Source organism: Myotis yumanensis, unplaced genomic scaffold, assembly GCF_028538775.1.
Source record: "Myotis yumanensis isolate MYYU_CA2020_CCGP unplaced genomic scaffold, mMyoYum1.0.hap1 SCAF_1, whole genome shotgun sequence".
In the NCBI taxonomy this organism is placed as follows: Eukaryota; Metazoa; Chordata; class Mammalia; order Chiroptera; family Vespertilionidae; genus Myotis; species Myotis yumanensis.
In genome coordinates, this window is record NW_027223752.1 from 143,539,849 (window position 1) to 143,549,125 (window position 9,277).

A 9,277-nucleotide genomic window follows, 5' to 3' on the forward strand; every position below is an offset into this window, starting at 1 on the left:
GGACTTCATCCTACTTTGGGACTAATGGTCCTCTCTGGCAACGTAAATGTGCCTTTATTTTGACGGAAGCATGCTCTTTCGATTTTCTTTTACTTTAAAAATTAGTAAACTTTTAATTTTTAGGCTTTAGGTTTACCAAAATATTAAGCAGAAGATACAGAGAATGTCCATATTCCCCTCCCTCTGTTCCTCTACTACTAGTTTCTTCTATTGTTAGAATCTTGCATTGGTGCGGTACATTTGTAGTAGTTGATGACTCGATATTAACACACTGGTATTAACTACCGGTAAGGATCACAGTTAATTAGGGTTCACTTTTTGTGTTGTGCACTTCTATGGATTTTGATAAATGCATTATGTCATGTATCTGCCAGTATAATATTATACAGAATGGTTTTACTATCCTAAAAATAAATGTCCCGCACTTTTGAAGTAGTTTATCCAAGTATTCCTCATATCTCATACCCTCTCCTGTGCTGTTTTATTACCTGGAAGGTGTTTTAATATTCCTTCCAGGAGACCAACTGCCTGACTGCTCATAATAAGCAGATGCTCACTCTGTGGATGGTAAAATTGCCCATTTCCATTTCAATCTTACCAAGATACAATTTCAAAAATTATGGCTAGCAAGGGAGAAGGTGACTGAATATATCTAGTGTTTATACCTAATGCCAAACAGGGTCAAGAATGATGTAATACAATACCCAGTGAAGAGTTCCTGGTCATGCTAACTACACAGAAACACTGAACAGAAGACAGGAAAAGAGGCAATGCCATCACTAAAGCGAGGTTAAGTTACAAATCAAATCCTGGTTTCTTTTCACTAAGTTCTCTTGTAGGAGAGTGGGTTTCTTCCTGAAGCAAGTTCAAGTTTTCTTTCTCTGTAGAGAGGCTTAAGTTTCAATCATTTGCTACAATTGTATTCAAGACATGAGTTGGCTTATTATAAGATGTGTGAGCCTAAAGAGATTGGAAAAGCAGATCCATAGTTCAAAGTACAAAAAGAGCTCCTCAAATTATTTAACCCTATGCTTAGAGGGAAATGGGAAAAAAACAGTAAGCTGAAACATTTGGGTTGGCAAAAATTAGTAAGACTCAAGCTTTTCAGATCAATGCAAAATTAACAGCATAGAGAAGAGACAATGTAATGAAGTTGAAAAAGATGACATTTACAATCAGAGCTAACTTCAAATCCAACCCCAGCCACTTTGTAGCTTTGTGGTTCTGCCTTGCTTACTAAATATTAGGACCATCAAATTTCTTTATCTATGAAATGAAGAAAATTCTTTTGGTAATTAAGTTAGGTCAATATTATAGAGGACTTGATTCCCAGTGGGCTCAAAAATTTGAACCGTTATTTCTTTGTGTACCATGTAGCTGAAAGAGAGCGGGGGGTGGGGGAGAGATTTATTGGAATTACATTGGTTAATAAAATTATATGGGATTGAGGTTGTACAATTCTATGATATATCTGTATATTTTATTGTGTGTTTACCACCTCAAGTCATGTCCCTTGCCATCACTGTAGAAAACAGTATGGAATTACCTCAAAAAATTAAAAATGATACTGCTTGGGACCCAGCGATTTCACTTCTGGGAATTTATCCAAAGAAACCTGACACAATAATTTGAAAGAATATATGTACCCATATGGCCATGGCAGTGTTATTTACAATAGCCAAGATTTGGAAGCAGCCCAAGTGCCCATCAGTAGATGAGTATAAGAAATGGTGGCACATTTACACAATAGAATACTATTCAGCCATTTTTTAAAAAGGAAATCTTACCTTTCGCAAAAGTTTATATTTTTAATGGAAGTCCTTTTCTTTCTATAGAAAAGTTCATTGTGGCATCATCTGTTTCACTGAATAGTAGGCTTTGTGTCGGCTGACTGTGCATTGTGTTTTATGAAAAAGGTCTTCATCTTTTTAGCAATGTGATTGAATTATTCTATTACTATCAATAGATATTCTATAGAGAAATAACCATTTTTGTCCCATTAGCAGAAATGAATTTCACATCACCAACTTAAATTATGTGTTGGACTTCTTTTCAAGAATAGCAATTTTAAAAAAATGATAATAGCATGAGTGCAGTAACTTTTCTAAGCCAACAAGGTGGTGGATTTAAAATATAGATGATTAGCCTTTCAGAGGAAGAAAAATCAAGTTGAAAAGTCCCACTTTAACCAGATTATCTTTCTATAGGAAAGTGGCTGGGAGTGTAACCTTAGACAGAGGCAGGGCTGCAGGGAAATGTACTACATAGCAATGAGGTCTTCCCAGGTACAGATAAACATGGACAAAATTTGCTTGGAGGCTATTTTTTATTATTAATTTTCCCCCCTCATTCTCATAGGAGTTGTTTTGAAATTTAATTTCTCACATTAACAGTGAAGTTTAGAAAAAGATTAGCATAACCAAGAGAACTGTCAGATAAAAAAAAACAACACAAAATGTTTCCTCCTGTAGAAGCAAATGTTTTACATAAAATAGGCAAAGACACTTAGGAGAACATTTAGATGTATGAAATGTGAGCTCAAACCAGAAACAGTCATTTTCAACAATTTCTCTGATTCTAATCAAAACATGTGTTAACATTATTCCATACTCTGTTTTTGTCATTAATTTACTACTTATGAAACCCAAATCAAACGTTTTTCTGTATATAGACAAAAAACTCTCTGCAAATTAGTCCCTCACCAAAGTCTGCCCACAGGTATAGCCAATCAATTATTTAGGATTTTTCTCATGGTCCTCCTTGTTTTTCTAACTTTAATAGATCTTAACCAGAAACTATTAAGAGAAATATTAGAATTGAAGGTATAGTACAATGAAATGAAAGACATAGCAACCAAGTAGACCAAATGCTACACTTCCCTAATTCAATTGTGGTGTTTGATCAGTGTGGTTACTGAGAGACAGAAAGGCTGGAACTAGGAGCTAGGTAAGGGGAATAAAGAAGATGGACATGAGCAAGGAAGGTTCTTTTTTTTAATGTATATTTTTATTGATTTCAGAGAGGAAGGAAGAGGGAGAGAGAGAGATAGAAACATCCATGATGAGAATCATGGATTGGCTGCCTCCTGCAAGTCCCCCCTGGGGATCGAGCCCACAACCCAGGCATGTGCCCTTGACCGAATCAAACCTGGAACCTTTCAGTTCGCAGGCCGATGCTCTATTCACTGAGCCAAACCGGCTAGGGCTAGGAAGGTTCTTATTTAACGCCATAGAAGATATTCTTTCTGTTCCATAGCTATCACTAGAAATACACCTCTGCTTCAAAGCTGACACTTGAAAATAAACATTGCATCCTTCACCTGTTATATGCCAACACCATTGAGGGCACTGAGGATGCAGCACTGAACAAAACAGAACAGGCCTCTCTTCAGGAGGTTTCCACTCTAATGATACCTGGAGAAAAATATCAATACACAAACATAAAACCTATTTCAGGTACTGTAAAGTTCTTAGGAGAATGATAAAAAAGGGGAGGGAATCAAGTGATGGAATGTGCTAGTTTAGGTAAGGTAACAGGGAATGCTCCTTGAGAAGGAGACCTTTGCAAGAAGCCTGAATGAAGTGAAGAAAGAACCATATGCATATCTGAGGGAAGAGCATACTGGGTAGAGGGAACAATAAGGGCCAAGATGCTGATGTAGGTAGGGAAGGGTGGGGGTCAGGGGGAGAGATCAACCAAAGGACTTATATGCAAGCCTATAGGCCTAACCAATGGACACAGACAACAGGGGGATGAGGGTATGAGTGGGGGGGATGGGGGGAATGTGGGGATAAGAACACATATGTAATAACTTAATCAATAAAGAAATTTAAAAAAAATAACATGTACTATGAATATGGCTAAGAATATATGCAAATAAAAATTACACAGGGAAATAAAAGAAAATCTTAAAAGTGAAAAAAAAAGATGCTGATGTAGGAACTCGCTTAGACTATCCTTCGACCACCTGAAATATATATATCATGTCATCCTATTAGGATTAATGAAGAAAAAAAAACTGAGTGGTTTTGCTGTCATGTGGAGAATGGATGGTGTGGGAGCCAGAGGGGAGCTGGGGAAGGAGGCGGAGACTGCTGCAATAGTCCAGAAAATAGATGCTGTGGCTGGGAGAGGGTTATCACAGTGAAGGTAGTTGTTAGAAAGGTCAGACCGAGACAGGAAGTTAAAATAAAAGTCAAGGAAGCATCCGATTTTTAGGCCAGAAAAATTAGAAAATTGGATTTGACAGTTACTGAAATGAGAATGTGAAGTAGAAACTAGTTTGGATGTTAGAGAATAGAGACTTCAGTTTGGGACTTGTCACACTGGATGATGGTATTAGACAGCCAAATGGATTGTCAAGCAGTCACATAGATATACAAGTTAAATGTGTAAGAAAGTGGTCAGATTTCAATATTTACATTTTGGGGACATTAGCATAGTGGCAGAATTTGAAGCCATGTCACAATCTGCGGTCACCCAGGAAGTGAACAGAAATAAGAATAGCCATCAGCCCAGAGAATTCGCCTTACAGAAAAGAAGACTTTTTTTTCTGTGTCTCTGATGCAAAGATTTTTAAAGAAAAACATCCCCAGGGAAATGACTATACTAGTAATCTTAGAAATCCAGCAGTCAATAGCATGCCTTGGTAAATGGCAGGCATGCTTTAGAGGAGAAATGGTGCTGCGATCATTTAATAACCAAAGTCCATCCCGTCTCCTAAGCAGACAGTGGCGTGGAAACTGCTGTGGATGGGGTGTCCAGAATCCAGTCACTGCCATTCCCAGAGTCTCTGTTTCCTCATTTGTAAATATTTTTACTTACTACATTTTATGATGGGAGAGAGAGAGAGAGGGAGAGAGGGAGGGAGAGAGGGAGAAGAGAAATTCAGTTTTTGAAACTAAAATTTGGTCCAACCAAGTGCTATTCAGAATTCATGTGCTATTTATTAGTTTATATTCACATTGAAAACCATTTTTTTCTTTCTTCTTTCATCCTCTGATTTTCTGGACATGAATGCTATTGAGGCAATCCAATTGCTTGATAAACTTGCATTTATTGAACTGGAACTGTTAGTGCAGAATTTCAGAAATTCCACTGTCAGTTACAATACGCTGCTTTCCTCTATGATTTCGCCAGTTCCTCTCTTCTATAGGCTCTAACTTGTACAATAGGTATCGTACCATTTTTCATTTTATCAAACATTGTAAACACAGAATTGAATATGCTGCCCAAAGGCAATGCTTAACTATGCAGAATCCATATTGAGCCATCAAGACAAGTTAGAGCATCATATTATAGTTCTCTACCCGAGCTCTTCCCGAGGTGATAGTAGCAAGGTTTCCTGGGGCCATAGAGAGAAAATGACAGGAACTTAGTCAAGTAAATTAAATTATAATGACAAAAAATGTAAAACTCCTACAACCATAATGCATTGATTCTTTTTACTCTGTTACATTTTACAAAGCATATTTAAGGAGAAATGCATAAAAGACAGTTTGTTTTTTAAAAAATTCTAAACCAGCTAGGACATTTGTATAAAAATTAGAGTTGCTTTTCTTTCTTTCTTTTTCCTCTTTTACTTCACCCCATCTTAGGCTATTTGATGTGCACCACACACACATATCTTCACAGTAATGCAATACTTTTACCTAAAAGAGACCACAACCTAAATATACAATAGGAAATAAATGGAAAAGAAAAAAGATAGTACTTTTATATAATGGAATAATAAGCAGCCATTAAATATCAAACTTTAAAGATTATTTCATGATATAGGGAAATGCTCCTGAAAATATTAAGTGAAAAAGGAATGTTCAAAAACAGTATGATTTCAACATGTTTACAAAAAAATATTCAATTAGTAGTAGTATTAAAAGGCCAAAGCTATATGATGGAATTAAAAATTATTTTTACTAAAAAAAATATATATATATTTTTACTATCCTATATAATAAAAGGGTAATATGCAAATTGACCCTAATGGCGGAATGACCAAAACGACCACTCAACCAGTCACTATGAAGAGCACTGACCACCTCTCGGTCCTTTTCCCCGACTGGCAGGCTCCCATCACCTGCTGGTGAATGGGGAACTGGGGATGGATGGCGGGGGATGCAGATGGTGCCAGGCCAAGGCCCCCACCCCTCTGGTTGTCCCACACACAGAAGGTGACCCGTGGTGGGGGCAGGGCCAGCAAGCAGGCGGGAACAGCCGACCTCTCGGTCCCTCCCCCCAGCCAGCAGTCTCTGATCACCTGATGGCGAATGGGGAACTGGGGGTGGGTGGTGGCAGGAGGCAAGGCTGGTGATGGACAGCTGGGGAAGATGGCCCTGGTCGCAAGCCAAGCCTAGGGACTGTACTTGTGCATGAACTTCATGCACCGGGCCTCTGGTTTATTATAATAAGCATATATTATTTTTTTATAAAGATGTTATTTTGAATGGATTAGAAATGTGAAAACAAATATTAAAATTATGCTGTAACCAATACTATGAAAGTAATGAAATCTCATTTGCCTTTTCAATATTGCCATGATTTTATGATTATCTTTGTCTCTGATATCCAGCAGCTCTTCATTTATAGGTGAATATGTCTTATGATTATTTCCAAAAATTTCTGACTTGTATAGGATCAATTGTTCTTTTACCTAGGTCTAAATAACCCTTAATACTTTTATAGAAAAATTATTCAGTGACCCTTGTTCCAGACAATAAGGCAGACTTTATTCAAAGGGGACACAGCAATGGGTGCTCAGGACCACTGCAATGGGGTCTTGCAGTGGGGCCAAAAATTGAACTCAACTCTTCAACTTCAAATACAGCATGGCCAAGTGGGAATTTATAGCCAAGAAGCAGGGTGAAGGTAAGAAAAATTACTAAGAGGAAACATCAAGGATAGGAGAGATTCTGGCTAAACTAACCTGACAGTATTCTTGCTGGAAGCAGGCCAGAGTGATCAGACATCACCTGGGGGATGGTGGAAGATGAAGAACCTTATCAGATATCAAGGTTGATAGGATATAAAAGATGTGAGATTCAAGCTAAACCAATTTAGGATTCTTTTTAAAAAAAATATGTTTTATTGATTTTTTACAGAGAGGAAGGGAGAGGGATAGAGAGTTAGAAACATCGATGAGAGAGAAACATCAATCAGCTGCCTCCTGCACACCTCCTACTGGGGATGTGCCCGCAACCAAGGTACATGCCAGTGACCAGAATTGAACCTGGGACCCTTGAGTCTGCAGGCCGATGCTCTATCCACTGAGCCAAACTGGTCAGGGCCTTAGCAGGATTCTTACTATAACTGAGCAATGCAGAGTGAACAGAGCTTATAAGTTAAGGCCTAGTTGAAAAATTCAGGGGAGTCTGAGTTTGGTTGAGGAGAGAATCTTTGTAAATACGAGTGGAAAAAGTCCATAGAATTTAAATGGAATGAATTCCAGAGCCCAGCTTATATCTCAATGTTTTGTTTTATATCCCTTCTTGGACTAATTTGAACCAAGCGGATTTGTGTTCAGGATATACAGATTAGACACCCTGTTTGAATAAATCTATGTGATAAGCCTGCTCTTCAGGAGTCTCAGAAAATCAGGAGTGGATGTGTAGATAACAACTCCCCATGGTGCATATTTCACATTAATTTATAAAATATAATATGCAGCAGGTATTAATGTAATATATTTATAAGTGTAAATATTATTATATGATTGTTATTTGAAGCAAAGATTAACCTTAGTATGCATTACCCCCGATTTTACCTTTATTCTAAGAGACAGAATACATTCTTGCACTCTAAGAGACAGAATAATTTCTGTGCCTGGTTGTGCCTGAGAAATCAAATCTATACATTGAGATGTAAACAATCCAAATACAGTAAAAGGAACTATGGAAGGGATGACACAGAGTTTATTTTAAATGCTGAAAAGTGAAACAGAGCTTTAGAAGCCAAAATTTATAAGTCTCCAATTTTCTCTTTCTTGTTTAATTTTGGGAGATTTCAACACTAAATGAACATAAATTTAATCTTTTGGTGCATTTACTTAATTACAGCCTTAAAGTATCTGCTTTATGATACTTTATGTTAGCATTCTTTTTACATGTTAGGCCCCCAGAGGGCAAGATTGTCTGCTTAATTTAAATCTATAGCATCTGAAATTATGTCACTTGATTGCAATTATAAAGCTGCTGCTATTCAGAAAAGACTCAAGAAAATCTATCTCACAAGCTTAAAACAGTTTTGCTGAGGCAACATATTATTAGTTCAAGGTAGCAGCAGCCATTTTTCAGAAGGCTCTATATAATTGTAAAAGTACAGACAAAAACAAGAAGTACTAACACATTCACTCCAGTTGGCTTTTTGGCAACACATTAATTCTTGGACATGAATATAAATAAATAAAGTTGAATTCATCCCAATCTATCATAGAACTTCTTTGACAACATAAAAGTCAACCAAATAAATCAGAATAATAGGATTTTGACAAAACAAGACATTTATCTGTTCCCAGAGAAACATATTGGTCACACGACTTATAAATTGCCAATAGAGGTTCTCCATCCATCACCAAGATTCCCATCTGATGACAGGGAAATAATTACCATACCTCTACCATGTCATGCAATCTTTTGATGTGCCAGGGAGTGAAGCAATGTGTAAATTCAGCCCTCAGTATGTGGACACCTGTGGGGTGGGTAGATTTTTTTGTAACTAACACCATCAAAATTCTGTCCTAAATTAGCATAGAATGTTGGTCTGCAGTTGTCTTATGGCTTCAGGAAAGCCTCCATGGGAAGGGAGAATGTTTTAATCTTGGACCATCCTATAATCTGTCACAATCTTTTCTCCAATAACACATTTTAAAGAAATATGCTTTCTAATATTTTTCTAAAAAAAAACAACAAAAAAAACAAACCCACCAATGGATTAAGAGATTCAAATTCAGGTCCAACTCATTGGGTCTTTTCAGCTTAAAAATAGAATTTTTTTAACCTGACACCTACAGACATCTATGTATCTTGAACTTGGATATTTGAATAAATGAATTGGTAACCTGTTTCCAAAGTTTACATATATATTTTTACATAGATAGATAGATAATAGGTTGATAGATAGATCTGTCCCAAACCGAAAGAGTGAAGATCAATTCATTGAGAAAGAAACAAGGAACCCTGCTGTTAATCAGGCAGGAAAAACAGACACATAAAGTCATCTGTGTAATCAACAGGAACATTGTTTCTCCCAAGGCCACGAAGCAGCTTTAAAATTCCATAACCAC